Genomic DNA, 18,062 nt, shown 5'->3' with positions numbered 1-18,062 from the left:
GTTAGGTTGTGGGGTGACAGTGACTTTTTTGTTCCTGATTTTGGTGAGTTAGGGATGACTGCCATTGTTGTTGAGTGTTGGCAAGTGGTTGTTGTGGTTCTACTTGTTTTTCTAGAGGAATCAATATTCTTGTTGTCAGTGTCAAAACCGGCGGATCTCGGGTAGGGGGTCCCGAACTGTGTGTCTAGGCCGGATGGTAACAGAAGACAGGGGACACTTTGTTTTACCCAGGTTCGGGCCCTCTCGATGGAGGTAATACCCTACTCCTGCTTGATTAATATTGATGATATGGGCAGTACAAGAGTAGATCTACCACGAGATCAAGGAGGCTAAACCCTAGAAGCTAGCCTATGGTATGATTGTTGTGTATGGAGTTGATTGCCTACGGACTACAACCCTCCGATTTATATAGACACCGGATAGGGTTAGGATTACACAGAGTCGGTTACAATGGTAGGAGATCTTGAATATCCGCATCGCCAAGCTTGCCTTCCACGCCAAGGAAAGTTCCATCCGGACACGGGACGAAGTCTTCAATCTTGTATCTTCATAGTCCAGGAGTCCGGCCGAAGGTATAGTCCGGCTACCCGAACACCCCCTAATCCAGGACTCCCTCACTTGTGTTGAATTGATGTTTGATTTTAGCATATGACTGGAAGTGCTCGTTGTGGTCTTTGTGGTTTTTATGTAGGGCAAGGACTAGTACATCACAGTGTTATTCACACGATTCTGACCCTCAATCGCAGATAGTCCCCCAAACTGTGTGCTTGGGTGGGTTGGTGATAGGGGTCCATTGTTCACGTAACGAGAAAACATATGCGATGCACGTGAGTTCCCAAATGACCGAGAAATTGTATATGTGTGGGATTCTTTCAATATTTGCACACACTTCTTTGAAAAAGAATTGTTTGCAGAAGTATGTTCGTCACAGACAATTATGTAGGAATAAGTGTGGCTGATGATTTGGTTGTACGCAAACAATTTCTCGTTACTAATGGTCTAATGAATTAGATTATAGCAGACGATATTATAGCAAGGATTGTGTGCGGTGATTTATCCATCACAATCCATTTGCTTAGATGCAGAATGTGGGTTGTTAGAGTTCAATGGTCGCGCCTTTTCGTTAGCAACCATTTACAATGTTATGTACCAAACCAGAGGTATTAGATTCTATGTAATCTGATTATTGCAATGGCTAATTAATATACTAGAAACTTCATTCCTACTTGAATGCAGGCAAAACTGGTCATTTATAACAAGCATACAACACATGTTCAAGAATTCCAAGAGCATCATACTGATTGAATTGAAATACAACAACTAGCTAGGACCAAGCAACAGTTAGCAAGGACAGCTTTAGAGACGATACGTAGCGAGGCGAAATACATCCAGATCGTTCTCGTTGTTGAAGAAACGGAAGACCCATATCGTGTCTTCCTTCAAGTTGAAGACTTTAACAACTTTAATCTAACCCTTTGTGATGACTGCCTGCCCATCCTTCACAGTCTTGATAAAGACATCAAGTTCTTTATCATCATGGTCTTGGTGCGATACTTTAATTTTTGTTTGCATGAAGAGTGGAGCAGAAAATGGAGATCTGAAAATGGAGCATAAAAGATTCTCACCTTTTTTTAGAGGTGACCTGAGTTATCGAATCCACGGGAGAATGGTGCCCTTTAAGCTAGGGTCTCAAATAAGCATTTGCTAAAGAATTAATTCCAGCCGTGTACCGGATTGTGAATCAAACTAACACAGGAAGAACACTTATAATAAAAATAAGCATGGGTATGAGGTCTTATGCTTACGACCATATATTTGTGACGGGACCAAATGTGATCTTAAATTGTGCTCTGAAAGTCACCCATCAAGATGTGCTTGTTACATATCGAAGTGGAGAATGTGTCCAAATTACGTCTTGACCAACGCGCATCCTGCATCAAGAGTCAGTTGTCCAACCGAAGGCCCTACATATTCGTCATGCGGGGTTGCCTCGATGATTAAGATTACAATAATCAATCAAAAGCATTGACGTTTAACGACTACACCTCTTGAATCCCTAGGAATAGAATTTGTGTTACCGTACTAAACCTTTCACGGTCTCCCTTCCCTTAGCCTCTTCATGGCTTATACTAATGGATCTCACGAGGGTTTTGTTAAGTTTTGTGTGATTGAAGTTTCAAGCTTTGGGTGAGATCATGATGGATGAAGGAATAAGTGAAGGAAATATGTCCTAGAGGCAATAATAAAGTTGTTATTTATATTTCCTTATATCATGATAAATGTTTATTATTCATGCTAGAATTGTATTAACCGGAAACTTAGTACATGTGTAAATACATAGACAAACAGAGTGTCACTAGTATGCCTCTACTTGACTAGCTCGTTAATTAAAGATGGTTGAGTTTCCTAGCCATAGACATAAGTTGTCATTTGATAAACGGGATCACATCATTAGAGAATGATGTGATTGACATGAACCATCCATTAGCTTAGCACTATGATCGTTTAGTTTATTGCTATTGCTTTCTTCATGACTTATACATGTTCCTATGACTATGAGATTATGCAACTACCGAATACCGGAGGAACACTTAGTGTGCTATCAAATGTCACAACGTAACTGAGTGATTATAAAGATGCTCTACAGGTGTCTCTGATGGTGTTTGTTGAGTTGGCATAGATCGAGATTAGGATTTGTCACTCTGATTGTCGGAGAGGTATCTCTGGGCCCTCTCGGTAATGCACATCACTATAAGCCTTGCAAGCAATGTAATAATGAGTTAGTTACGGGATGATGCATTGCAGAACGAGTAAAGAGACTTGCCGGTAACGAGATTGAACTAGGTATAGTGACACCGACGATCGAATCTCGGGCAAGTAACATACCAATGACAAAGGGAACAACGTATGTTGTTATGCGGTTTGATCGATAAAGATCTTCGTAGAATATGTAGGAGCCAATATGAGCATCCAGGTTCCGCTATTGGTTATTGATCGGAGAGGTGTCTCAGTCATGTCTACATAGTTCTCGAACCCATAGGGTCCACACGCTTAACGTTCGATGACGATCGATATTATGAGTTTATGTGTTTTGATGTACCGAAGGTAGTTCGGAGTCCCGGATGAGATCACGGACATGATGAGGAGTCTCGAAATGGTCGATACATAAATATTGATATATTGGAAGACTATATTCGGACACCGGAATAGTTTCGAGGTGTATCGGGTATTTTTCGGAGTACTGGGGGGTTACCGGACCCCCTGGGGGTTAATGGGCCTTCATGGGCCCTAGTGGAAGAGAGGAGGCAGCAGCCAGGGAGGCGCGAGCCCTCCCAAGCCCAAACCGAATTGGACTAGGGGTTGGGGGGCGCCCCCCCCCCCTTTCCTTTCTCTCATCCTCCTCTTTCCCCCTTCTCCTTGTGGAAGTAGGAAAGGGGGGGGGGCGAATCCTACTTGGAGTAGGACTCCCCCCTTGGGTGCGCCTCCTCTTGGCCGGCCTCCTCCTCCCTCCCCCTTTATATACGTGGGAGGGGGCACCCCAAAGGTACACCAAAGTTTCTCTTAGCCGTGTGCGGTGCCCCCCCTCCACAGGAACACACCTCGGTCATATCGTTGCAGTGCGCTTAGGCGAAGCCCTACGCCGGTAACTTCATCATCACCGTCACCACACCGTTGTGCTGACGAAACTCTCCCTCGGCCTCAGCTGGATCAAGAGTTCGAGGGACATCATTGAGCTGTACGTGTGCAGACCGCGGGGGTGTCATGCATTTGGTACTTGACCGGTTGGATCGCGAAGACATTCGACTACATCAACCGCGTTACTTAACGCTTCTGCTTCCGGCCTACGAGGGTACGTGGACACACTCTCCTAGCTCGTTGCTATGCTTCTCCTAGATAGATCTTGCGTGATTGTAGGATTTTTTTTAGATACTACGTTCACCAACAATGGCATCCGAGCCAGGTCTATGCGTAGATGTTATATGCACGAGTAGAACACAAAGAATTGTGGGTGATAATAGTCATACTGCTTACCAGCATGTCATACTTTGATTCGACGGTATTGTTGGATGAAGCGGCTGAAGGAAATATGCCCTAGAGGCAATAATAAAGTTGTTATTTATATTTCCTTATATCATGATAAATATTTATTATTCATGCTAAAATTGTATTAACCGGAAACTTAGTACATGTGTGAATACATAGACAAACTAAGTGTCACTAGTATGCCTCTACTTGACTAGATCGTCAATCAAAGATGGTTAAGTTTCCTAGCCATGGACATGAGTTGTCATTTGATTAACGGGATCACATTATTAGAGAATGATGTGATTGACTTGACCCATCCATTAGCTTAGCACTATGATCGTTTAGTTTATTGCTATTGCTTTCTTCATAACTTATACATGTTCCTATGACTATGAGATTATGCAACTCCCGAATACCGGAGGAACACTTAGTGTTGTATCAAACGTCACAACGTTACTGGGTGATTATAAAGATGCTCTATAGGTGTCTCCGATGGTGTTTGTTGAGTTGGCATAGATCGAGATTAGGATTTGTCACTCCGATTGTCGGAGAGGTATCTCTGGGCCCTCTCGGCAATGCACACCACTATAAGCCTTGCAAGCAATGTGACTAATGAGTTAGTTACGGGATGATGCATTATAGAACGAGTAAAGAAACATGTCGGTAACGAGATTGAACTAGGTATTGAGATACCGACGGTCGAATCTCGGGCAAGTAACATAACAATGACAAAGGGAACAATGTATGTTGTTATGCGGTTTGACCGATAAAGATCTTCGTAGAATATGTAGGAACCAATATGAGCATCCAGGTTCCGCTATTGGTTATTGACCAGAGATGAGTCTCGGTCATGTCTACATAGTTCTCGAACTCATAGGGTCCGCACGCTTAATGTTCGATGACGATCGATATTATGAGTTTATGTGTTTTGATGTACCAAAGGTAGTTCGGAGTCCCGGATGTGATCACGGACATGACGAGGAGTCTCGAAATGGTCGAGACATAAAGATTGATATATTGGAAGGATATGTTTGGACATCGGAATGGTTCCGGGTGAGTACGGGCATTTACTGGAGTACGGGGGGTTACCGGACCCCCCCCCCCCGGGGAGTCTATGGGCCTTATTGGGCCTTAGTGGGAGAGAGGAGGAGGCGGCCAAGGTGGGGGCGCCCCCTCCCCAAGCCCAATACGAATTGGGGTGGGGGGCTGGCCCCCCTTTCCTTCTCCCTCTCTCCTCCTTCCTTCTTCTCCTACTCCAACTAGGGAAGGGGGAATCCTACTCCCACCGGGAGTAGGACTCCCCCCTTGGGCGCGCCATGAGAGGGCCGGCCCTCCCCCTCTTCCACTCCTTTATATACGGGGGAGGGGGGCACCCCATAGACACACAAGTTGATTGTTTAGCCGTGTGTGGTGCCCCCCTCCACAGATTTCCACCTCGGTCATATCGTTGCAGTGCTTAGGACAAGCCCTGCGCCGGTAGCTTCATCATCACCGTCACCATGCCGTCGTGCTGAAGAAACTCTCCCTCGACCTCAGCTGGATCTAGAGTTTGTGGGACGTCACCGAGCTGAACGTGTGCAGATCGCGGAGGTGCCGTACCTTCGGTGCTAGGATCGGTCGGATCGTGAAGACATACGACTACATCAACCGCGTTGTCATAACGCTTCTGCTTTCGGTCTACGAGGGTACGTGGACAACACTCTCCCCTCTCGTTGCTATGCATCACCTAGATGGATCTTGCGTGTGCGTAGGAATTTTTTTGAAATTACTGTGTTCCCCAACAGTGGCATCCGAGCCAGGTCTATGCGTATATGTTATATGCACGAGTAGAACACAAAGAGTTGTGGGCGATAATAGTAATACTGCTTACCAGCATGTCATACTTTGATTCGGCGGTATTGTTGGATGAAGCGGCTCAGACCGACATTACGCGTACGCTTACGCGAGACTTGTTCTACCGACGTGCTTCGCACACAGGTGGCTAGTGGGTGTCTCTTTCTCCAACTTTAGTTGAATCGAGTGTGACTACGCCCGGTCCTTGTTGAAGGTTAAAACAGCAAACTTGACGACAAATTGTTGTGGTTTTGATGCGTTGGTAAGAACGGTTCTTGCTAAGCCCGTAGCAGCCACATAAAACTTGCAACAACAAAGTAGAGGACTTCTAACTTGTTTTTGCAGGGCATGTTGTGATGTGATATTGTCAAGACATGATGCTAATTTTTATTGTATGCGATGATCATGTTTTGTAACAGAGTTATCGGCAACTGGCAGGAGCCATATGGTTGTCGCTTTATTGTATGAAATGCAATCGCCATGTAATTGCTTTACTTTATCACTAAGTGGTAGCGATAGTCGTAGTAGCAATAGTTGGCGAGACGACAACGATGCTTCAATGGAGATCAAGGTGTCAAGCCGGTGACGATGGTGATCATGACGGTGCTTTGGAGATGGAGATCAAAGGAACAAGATGATGATGGCCATATCATATCACCTACATTGATTGCATGTGATGTTTATCCTTTATGCATCTTATTTTGCTTAGTACGGCGGTAGCATTATAAGATGATCTCTCACTAAATTTCAAGGTACAAGTGTTCTCCCTAAGTATGCACCGTTGCGACAGTTCATCGTGTCGAGACACCACGTGATGATCGGGTGTGATAAGCTCTACGTTCACATACAACGGGTGCAAGCCAGTTTTGCACACGCAGAATACGCAGGTTAAACTTGACGAGCCTAGCATATACATATATGGCCTCAGAACACTGAGACCGAAAGGTCGAGCATGAATCATATAGTAGATATGATCAACATAGTGATGTTCACCATTGAAAACTACTTCATCTCACATGACGATCGGACATGGTTTAGTTGATATGGATCACGTGATCACTTAGATGATTAGAGGGATGTCTATCTAAGTGGGAGTTCTTAAGTAATATGATTAATTGAACTTTAATTTATCATGAACTTAGTACCTGATAGTATTTTGCACGTCTATGTTGTTGTAGATAAATGGCATGTTCTACTGTTCCGTTGAATTTTAATGCATTCCTAGAGAAAGCTAAGTTGAAAGATGATGGTAGCAACTACATGGACTGGGTCCGTAACTTGAGGATTATCCTCATTGCTGCACAGAAGAATTATGTCATGGAAGCACCGCTAGGTGCCAAACCCGATGTAGAAGCAACGCTAGATGTTATGAACGTCTGGCAGAGCAAAGCTGATGACTACAAGATAGTTCACTGTGCCATGTTTACAGCTTAGAACCGAGGCTTCAACGACGTTTTGAACGTCATGGAGCATATGAGATGTTCCAGGAGTTGAAGTTAATATTTCAAGCAAATGCTCAGGTTGAGTGATATGAAGTCCCCAATAAGTTCTACAGTTGCAAAATGGAGGAGAATGGTTCTGTCAGTGAACATATACTCAGAAAGTCTGGGTACCACAACCACTTGACTCAACTAGGAGTTAATCTTCCTGATGATAGTGTCATTGACAGAGTTCTTCAATCACTGCCACCAAGCTACAAGAGCTTCGTGATGAACTATAATATGCAAGGGATGGATAAGACAATTCCCGAGTTCTTCGCAATGCTAAAGGCTGCAGAGGTAGAAATCAAGAAGGAGCATCAAGTGTCGATGGTCAACAAGACCACCAGTTTCAAGAAAAAGGGTAAAGGGAAGAAGGGGAACTTCAAGAAGAACAACAAGCAAGTTGCTGCTCAAGTGAAGAAGCCCAAGTCTGGACCTAAGGCTGAGACAGAGTGCTTCTACTGCAAAGGGACTGGTCACTGGAAGCGGAACTGCCCCAAGTATTTGGCGGAGAAGAAGGATGGCAAAGTGAAAGGTATATTTGATATACATGTTATTAATGTGTACTTAACTATGCTCGCGGTAGCGCCTAGGTATTTGATACTGGTTCTGTTGCTAATATTTGCAACTCGAAACAGGGACTATGGATTAAGCGAAGATTGGCTAAGGACGAGGCGACGATGCGCGTGGGAAATGGTTCCAAAGTCGATGTGATCGTCGTCGGCACGCTACCTCTACATCTACCTTCGGGATTAGTTTTAGACTTAAATAATTGTTATTTGGTGCCAACGTTGAGCATGAACATTATATCTGGATCTTGTTTGATCCGAGACGGTTATTCATTTAAATCAGAGAATAATGGTTGTTCTATTTCTATGAGTAATATCTTTTATGGTCATGCACCCTTGATGAGTGGTCTATTTTTATTAAATCTTGATAGTAGTGATACACATGTTCATAGTATTGAAGCCAAAAGATATAAGTTTAGTAATGATAGTGCAACTTATTTGTGGCACTGCCATTTAGGTCATATTGGTGTAAAGCGCATGAAGAAACTCCATACTGATGGGCTTTTGGAATCACTTGATTATGAATCACTTGATGCTTGCGAACCATGCCTCATGGGCAAGATGACTAAGACTCCGTTCTCCGGAACAATGGAGCGAGCAACAGACTTGTTGGAAATAATACATACTGATGTATGCGGTCCGATGAGTGTTGATGCTCGCGACAGGTATTGTCATTTTCTTACCTTCACATATGATTTGAGCAGATATGGGTATATCTACTTGATGAAACATAAGTCTAAAACATTTGAAAAGTTCAAAGAATTTCAGAGTGAAGTGGAAAATCAACGTAACAAGAAAATAAAGTTTCTACAATCTGATCGTGGAGGAGAATATTTGACTTACGAGTTTGGTCTTCATTTGAAACAAATGCGGAATAGTTTCGCAGCTCACGCCACCCGGAACACCACAGCGTAATGGTGTGTCCAAACGTCGTAATCATACTTTATTAGATATGGTGCGATCTATGATGTCTCTTACTGATTTACCGCTATCGTTTTGGGGTTATGCTTTAGAGACGGCTGCATTCACGTTAAATAGGGCACCATCTAAATTCGTTGAGACGACACCTTATGAACCGTGGTTTGGCAAGAAACCCAAGTTGTCGTTTCTTAAAGTTTGGGGCTGCGATGCTTATGTGAAAAAGCTTCAACCTGATATGCTCGAACCCAAATCGGAGAAATGTGTCTTCATAGGATACCCAAAGGAGACTGTTGGGTACACCTTCTATCACAGATCCGAAGGCAAGACATTCGTTGCTAAGAATGGATCCTTTCTAGAGAAGGAGTTTCTCTCAAAAGAAGTGAGTGGGAGGAAAGTAGAACTTGATGAGGTAACTGTACCTACTCACTTATTGGAAAGTAGTTCATCACAGAAATCTGTTCCTGTGACTCCTACACCAATTAGTGAGGAAGCTAATGATGATGATCATGTAACTTCAGATAAAGTTACTACCGAACCTTGTAGGTCAACCAGAGTAAGATCTGCACCAGAATGGTACGGTAATCCAGTTCTGGAGGTCATGTTACTTGACCATGATGAACCTACGAACTATGAGGAAGCGATGATGAGCCCAGATTCCGTGAATGGCTCGAGGCCATGAAATCTGAGATGGGATCCATGTATGAGAACAAAGTGTGGACTTTGGCTGACTTGCCCGATGATCAGCAAGCCATTGAGAATAAATGGATCTTCAAGAAGAAGACTGACGCTGACGGTAATGTTACTGTCTACAAAGCTTGACTTGTTGCAAATGGTTTTCGACAAGTTCAAGGAGTTGACTACGATGAGACCTTCTCACGCGTAGCGATGCTTAAGTCCGTCCGAATCATGTTAGCAATTGCCGCATTTTATGATTATGAAATTTGGCAAATGGATGTCAAAACTGCATTCCTTAATGGATATCTTAAAGAAGAGTTTTATATGATGCAACCAGAAGGTTTTGTCGATCCAAAAGATGCTAACAAAGTGTGTAAGCTCCAGCGATCCATTTATGGACTGGTGCAAGCATCTCGGAGTTGGAATATACGCTTTGATAGTGTGATCAAAGCATATGGTTTTATACACCTGTGTTTACAAGAAAGTTAGTGGGAGATCTATAGCATTTCTGATATTATATGTGGATGACATATTGTTGATCAGAAATGATACTGAATTTCTGAATAGCATAAAAGGATACTTGAATAAGAATTTTTCAATGAAAGACCTCAGTGAAGCTGCTTATATATTAGGCATCAAGATCTATAGAGATAGATCAAGACGCTTAATTGGACTTTCACAAAGCACATACCTTGATAAAGTTTTGAAGAAGTTCAAAATGGATCAAGCAAAGAAAGGGTTCTTGCCTGTGTTACAAGGTGTGAAGTTGAGTCGGACTCAATGCCCGACCACTGCAGAAGATAGAGAGAAAATGAAATTCATTCCCTATGCTTCAGCCATAGGTTCTATCATGTGTGCAATGTTGTGTACCAGACCTGATGTGTGCCTTGCTATTAGTTTAGTAGGGAGGTACCAAAGTAATCCACGAGTGGATCACTGGACATCGGTCAAGAACATCCTGAAATACCTGAAAAGGACTAAGGATATGTTTCTCATTTATGGAGGTGACAAAGAGCTTGTCGTAAACGGTTACGTCGATGCAAGCTTTGACACTGATCCGGATGACTCTAAATCACAAGCCGGATACGTATTTTTATTGAATGGTGGAGCTATCGGTTGGTGCAGTTCCAAGCAGAGCGTCATGGCGGGATCTACGTGTGAAGTGAGTACATAGCTACTTCGGAAGCAGCAAATGAAGGAGTCTGGATGAAGGAGTTCATATCCGATCTAGGTGTCATACCTAGTGCATCGGGTCCAATGAAAATCTTTTGTGACAATACTAGTGCAATTGCCTTGCCAAAGGAATCCAGATTTCACAAGAGAACCAAACACATCAATAGATGCTTCAATTCCATCCGCGTGCAAGTCAAGGAGGGAGACATAGAGATTTGCAAGATACATACGGATCTGAATGTTGCAGGCCCGTTGACCAAGCCTCTCTCACAAGCAAAACATGATCAGCACCAGGACTCCATGGGTGTTAGAATCATTACTATGTAATCTAGATTATTGACTCTAGTGCAAGTGGGAGACTGAAGGAAATATGCCCTAGATGCAATAATAAAGTATTTATTTATATTTCCTTATATCATGATAAATGTTTATTATTCATGCTAGAATTGTATTAACCAGAAACTTAGTACATGTGTGAATACATAGACAAACTGAGTGTCACTAGTATGCCTCTACTTGACTAGCTCGTTAACCAAAGATGGTTAAGTTTCCTAGCCATGGACATGAGTTGTCATTTGATTAACGGGATCACATCATTAGAGAATGATGTGATTGACTTGACCCATCCGTTAGCTTAGCACTATGATCGTTTAGTTTATTGCTATTGCTTTCTTCATAACTTATACATGTTCCTATGACTATGGGATTATGCAACTCCCGAATACCGGAGGAACACTTAGTGTGCTATCAAACGTCAGAACATAACTGGGTGATTATAAAGATTCTCTATAGGTGTCTCCAATGGTGTTTGTTGAGTTGGCATAGATCAAGATTAGGATTTGTCACTCCGATTGTCGGAGAGGTATCTCTGGGCCCTCTCGGTAATGCACATCACTATAAGCCTTGCAAGCAATATGACTAATGAGTTAGTTATGGGATGATGCATTATAGAATGAGTAAAAGAGACTTGCCGGTAATGATATTGAACTGGGTATTGAGATACCGATGATCGAATCTCGGGCAAGTAACATACCAATGACAAAGGGAACAACGTATGTTGTTATGCGGTTTGACCGATAAAGATCTTCGTAGAATATGTAGGAACCAATATGAGCATCCAGGTTTCGCTATTGGTTATTGACCGGAGATGAGTCTCGGTCATGTCTACATAGTTCTCGAACCCGTAGGGTCCGCACGCTTAACGTTCGATGACGATCGGTATTATGAGTTTATGTGTTTTGATGTACTGAAGGTAGTTCGGAGTCCCGGATGTGATCACGGACCTTACGAGGAGTCTCGAAATGGTTGAGACATAAAGATTGATATATTAGAAGGCTATGTTTGGACATCAGAATGGTTCCGAGTGAGTTCGGGCATTTACCAGAGTACCGGGGGGTTACCGGAACCCCCCGGGGAGACTATGGGCCTTAGTGGGACTTAGTGGGAGAGAGGAGGAGGCGACCAAGGTGGGGGCGCCTCCCAAGCCCAATCCGAATTGGGGTGGGGGGGCCGGCCCCCCTTTCCTTCTCCCTCTATCCTCCTTCCTTCTTCTCCTACTCCAACTAGGGAAGGGGGAATCCTACTCCCACGGGGAGTAGGACTCCCCCCTTGGGCGCGCCATGAGAGGGCCGGCTCTCCCCCTCCTCCACTCCTTATATACGGGGTAGGGGGCACCACATAGACACACAAGTTGATTGTTTAGCTGTGTGCGGTGCCCCCCTCCACAGATTTTCGCCTCGGTCATATCGTTGCAGTGCTTAGGCGAAGCCCTGCGCCGGTAGCTTCATCATTGCCTCACCACGCTATTGTGCTGACGAAACTCTCCCTCGACCTCAGCTGGATCTAGAGTTCATGGGACGTCACCGAGATGAATGTGTGCAGATCACGGAGGTGCCGTACCTTCGGTGCTAGGATCGGTCGGATCGTGAAGATGTACGACTACATCAACCGTGTTGTCATAACGCTTCCGCTTTCGGTCTACGAGGATACGTGGACAACACTCTCCCCTCTCGTTGCTATGCATCACCTAGATGGATCTTGTGTGTACGTATGATTTTTTTTTGAAATTACTGTGTTCCCCAACAGCGGCCTAGACCGACATTACATGACTGCGTTCATGAGACTGCTTCTACCGCCGTGCTTTGCACACAGGTGGCCAGTGGGTGTCTGTTTCTCCAACTTTAGTTGAATCGAGTGTGACTACGCCCGGTCCTTGTTGAATGTTAAAACAACACACTTGAGGAAAAATCGTTGTGGTTTTGATGCGTAGGTAAGAACGGTTCTTGCTAGAAGCCCGTAGCAGCCATGTAAAACTTGCAACAACAAAGTGGAGGACGTGTAACTTGTTTTTGCAGGGCTTGCTATGATGTGATATGGTCAAGACGTGATGATATATAATTTTTTGTATGAGATGATCATATTTTGTAATAGTTATCGGCAACTGGCAGGAGCCATATGGTTGTCGCTTTATTGTATGAAATGCAATCGCCATGTAATTGCTTTACTTTATCACTAAGTGGTAGCGATAGTCGTAGTAGCAATAGTTGGCGAGACAACAACGATGCTTCAATGGAGATCAAGGTGTCAAGCCGGTGACGATGGTGATCATGACGGTGCTTTGGAGATGGAGATCAAAGGAACAAGATGATGATGGCCATATCATATCACCTACATTGATTGCATGTGATGTTTATCCTTTATGCATCTTATTTTGCTTAGTACGGCGGTAGCATTATAAGATGATCTCTCACTAAATTTCAAGGTACAAGTGTTCTCCCTAAGTATGCACCGTTGCGACAGTTCATCGTGTCGAGACACCACGTGATGATCGGGTGTGATAAGCTCTACGTTCACATACAACGGGTGCAAGCCAGTTTTGCACACGCAGAATACGCAGGTTAAACTTGACGAGCCTAGCATATACAGATATGGCCTCAGAACACTGAGACCGAAAGGTCGAGCATGAATCATATAGTAGATATGATCAACATAGTGATGTTCACCATTGAAAACTACTTCATCTCACATGACGATCGGACATGGTTTAGTTGATATGGATCACGTGATCACTTAGATGATTAGAGGGATGTCTATCTAAGTGGGAGTTCTTAAGTAATATGATTAATTGAACTTTAATTTATCATGAACTTAGTACCTGATAGTATTTTGCACGTCTATGTTGTTGTAGATAAATGGCATGTTCTACTGTTCCGTTGAATTTTAATGCATTCCTAGAGAAAGCTAAGTTGAAAGATGATGGTAGCAACTACATGGACTGGGTCCGTAACTTGAGGATTATCCTCATTGCTGCACAGAAGAATTACGTCCTAGAAGCACCGCTAGGTGCAAGACCCGCTGCATGAGCAACACCAGACGTTGTGAACGCGTGGCAGAGCAAAGCTGATGACTACTCGATAGTTCAGTGTGCCATGCTTTACGACTTTGAACTGGGACTTCAACGATGTTTTGAACGTCATGGAGCATATGAGACGTTCTAGGAGTTGAAGTTAATATTTCAAGCAAATGCCCGGATTGAGAGATATGAAGTCTCCAATAAGTTCTACAGCTGTAAGATGGAGGAGAATAGTTCATCATATACTCAGAATGTCTGGGTACCACAATCACTTGACTCAACTGGGAGTTAATCTTCCGGTTGATAGTGTCATTGACAGAGTTCTTCAATCACTGCCACCAAGCTACAAAAGCTTCATGATGAACTATAATATGCAAGGGATTGATAAGACAATTCACGAGCTCTTCGCGATGCTGAAGGCTGCGGAGGTAGAAATCAAGAAGGAGCATCAAGTGTTGATGGTCAACAAGACCACTAGTTTCAAGAAAAAGGGCAAAGGGAAGAAGGGGAACTTCAAGAAGAACGGCAAGCAAGTTGCTGCCCAAGTGAAGGAACCCAAGTCTGGACCTAAGCCTGAAATTGAGTGCTTCTACTACAAAGGGACTGGTCACTGGAAGCGGAACTGCCCCAAGTATTTGGCGGATAAGAAGGATGGCAAAGTGAAAGGTATATTTGATATACATGTTATTGATGTGTACTTAACTAATGCTCACAGTAGCGCCTGGGTATTTGATACTGGTTATGTTGCTCATATTTGCAACTCGAAACAGGGGCTACGGATTAAGCGAAGATTGGCTAAGGATGAGGTGACGATGCGCGTGGGAAATGGTTCCAAAGTCGATGTGATCGTCGTCGGCACAATACCTCTACATCTACCTTCAGGATTAGTTTTAGACCTGAATAATTGTTATTTGGTGCCAGCGTTAAGCATGAACATTACATCTGGATCTTGTTTGATGCGAGACGGTTATTCATTTAAATCAAAGAATAATGGTTCTTCTATTTATATGAGTAATTGTAAGTGCATCTAGTGCCCCTTAGTGATTTTGGTGTATTGAAGACTTATAGGTTAAGGGACTAATGTGTTTATGAGTCTACACAAGTCTATAAGTCTATGAGGAGTTTGATATTTGCAGAGAAAGTCGACCCCTAAAAATGAATGTCTTTGACTGAAGACTTTGGATTTTTGAAGACTTTCTGAAGACTTTGAAAGTGAAGAAATTGGTGTGACCCTGAAGACTTGGTATTCATGCGAGGAACATGAAGCGTGAAGACTTTTGTTTTCGTAGTTTCATTTTCTCCTTCTTGAGTCATAGGAAACACCGTACAGTTAAAGGGGTCAAGGGAAAACTAAGGAAAAGTTTCCAAGTGACGCTCAACTCAAAATCCTGCACCTACCAATCCCTTCGAGTGAAGCCATTGGAAATGTCATACAGTTCAGTCAATTTCTTCAGTGACAGAGATGAAGTTCTTCTAGTCTCTGAGGAATTTGTTCTAACTGAGGAGTTAGGAATTCGCCAGTGCGGATTGCCTACAAGTGAGGAACATGATAGCCCTGAGGAATTTGTACCTCAAATTTCCGACCGTTGCCGTGCTATGCGCCAGTTGTCCCAAAATAGCTTATCCACCTAACGGTCATATCATTGAAGGGCATTTATGTCTTATCATGTCGGGCTGCTCCCTAGGCTATAAATAGCCGCCCCCTACAACCACTAGCTGGTTGGCTGCTCCGAGAGAAACTGGCACTTGTCATTGAGAGCATCCCATCCTCTAAGGACTCTGAGCGAAAATCATCAAGTGAGGAAAACTCAAACCCAAACACCTACAAACCCAAAGTGATTGAGCATCACTGAAGAGATTGATCCTGCGTGGATCCGATGCTTGTTACCTTTGAAGACTGTGCATCTTCCAAATGGTTAGGCGTCATGGTCTAGAGCATCCAGGAGGAAATTGTGGATCACCGAGTGACCGAGTTTGTGAAGGTTTGGAAGTCACCTGAAGACTTACCACGAGTGATTGGGCGAAGTCTGTGTGACCTTAGCTCAAGGAGAATACGGTGAGGACTGTGTGTCCTTAGGTTTAAATACCTAGCCGCTCCAACCAGACGTAGAATTGTCACAGCAATTGGAACTGGTCTACCAAATCACTGTCTTCACCAAGCCTACTCGTTCTATTTCCTCAACCCTTCCATTTCCTCATTACTGTGTTGTGTGCTTGTTCATTTCTGTTTGAAGACTTTGACTAAAGACTTTCTCAATTTCCTCAGTTGAATTTCTTTAGTCTGTTTGTCTTCATCATGTTTTATCATGTGCTTACGCTTTCTGTACTCTGAGTTTGTTTTCATTTCATCATGATGTCCACGCTTATGTTATGTCATGTCTGCATCTGAGTACTTATTCCGCTGCAAGTAGTTCTTCGCTTAGGAATTTCCTCAGTGAAGAATTAATAAAAATCGCCTATTCACCCCCCTCTAGTCGACTTAACACACTTTCAATTGGTATTAGAGCAAGGTACTCCCTTGTTCTGTGTGATTTAGGTTTAACCGCCTGGAGTTTTAGTTATGTCGACCGCAGGTATGATCAAGATCTCTGCTGGGTGTCCTACCTTCGATGGGATAGACTACCCCTACTGGAAGAATAATATGCGAATGCATCTTGAGGCAATTGATAACGATCTCTGGTATGTTGTGGAGAATGGTGTCCCCTCTGTCACCCCTACCATCAACGCTGCTGACGTGAAGAGATTCAAGCAACTCGACTCTTAAGTGAAGAACATCATATGTGGCCATCTGAGCAAAGGGTAGTATGGTAGAGCGAGTGCTTTGGAGACAACTAAGCTTATCTGGGATAGGTTGTCCAAGGTCAATGAAGGAGTCTCAACACAGCGTGACTCTCGAGTTGACGTTCTTCGCAATCTCTTCAACCGCTTCAAAAGACTCGACAATGAAAATATTCAGCAAACCTTCGATTGCCTCACTGACATCTCAAATGAGCTTCGAGCACTTGGTGCCACTGACATCACCGACCATGAGGTGGTGAAGAAATTGCTGAGATCGCTTGATTCCTCATGTGATACTCTGGCATTGATGATACAAGAACGTGGAGAGTATAAGTCACTTGATCCCGTTGATATCCTCGAGAGGCTAAACACTCATGAGTTCCAGCTTGCTGAGAAGATAGATCTCTATGGACCGAGCTATGGCAGATCACGTGCTGTGAAGGCCAAGGTGGTGTCTGAATCTGAAGGTGAAGATTCTTGTAGCAGCCTTGGTGATCCCGAAGAACTGAGCCAGGAGCTAGCAATGCTCGTGAAGAAATCCCAGAAGTTCTCAAGATGTGGTCTTTTTGGAAAATCCTCAAGAAGTGATGATTCCTCATCCCGTGACTACAAAAGGAGACTGTGCCACAAATGCAAGAAACCTGGTCACTACATATACGACTATCCTCAGTGGGAAAAGGAATCAAAGAAGAAGAAATACAAGGATTACAGTTCTGATGACTCAAAGAAGAAGAATAAATCTTCAAAGTCCTCATCATCAAAATCCTCGAAGTCTTCATCTCACAAGAAGAGCAGCTCAAGAAGGCTCGGGCATTCATTGGCAAGGAAATGGACTCTGAGGCTGAGTCTGAGGAACATGAGGAAGAGGAGGCATCTGAGGAGTCAGAATCTGGTGTGGCGAGCCTAGCCCTCGCTACTGCGTTCGTCGGCTAGTCCATCTTCAACATTGAAGAAAATGGCTTCCACAACAAGGCTGATGACGACGATGATGACTACGCTCCCACCTATTTCTTCATGGCAAAGGGTGCCAAGGTACTCAAATATCCCTCCTCTGAATCAAGTGAGGATGAATCTGATGAAAACCTCAAGCCTAGCTACTCTAAACTTGCTAAGATTTCTGTGAAACAACAAAAGGCTTTTGAAAAGGTTCAAAACATGCTAGACAAGAGCGATGCTATGTTGGGTGAAGAAATGGATCGCACTAAAACTTTGACTAAAAATCTTCAGAGACTTCAGTCCAAGTTTGAAAATCTT

This window comes from Triticum urartu, chromosome 6 (assembly GCF_003073215.2).
Source record: "Triticum urartu cultivar G1812 chromosome 6, Tu2.1, whole genome shotgun sequence".
NCBI lineage: Eukaryota > Viridiplantae > Streptophyta > Magnoliopsida > Poales > Poaceae > Triticum > Triticum urartu.
Note: the sequence above shows the minus strand (reverse complement) of the source record.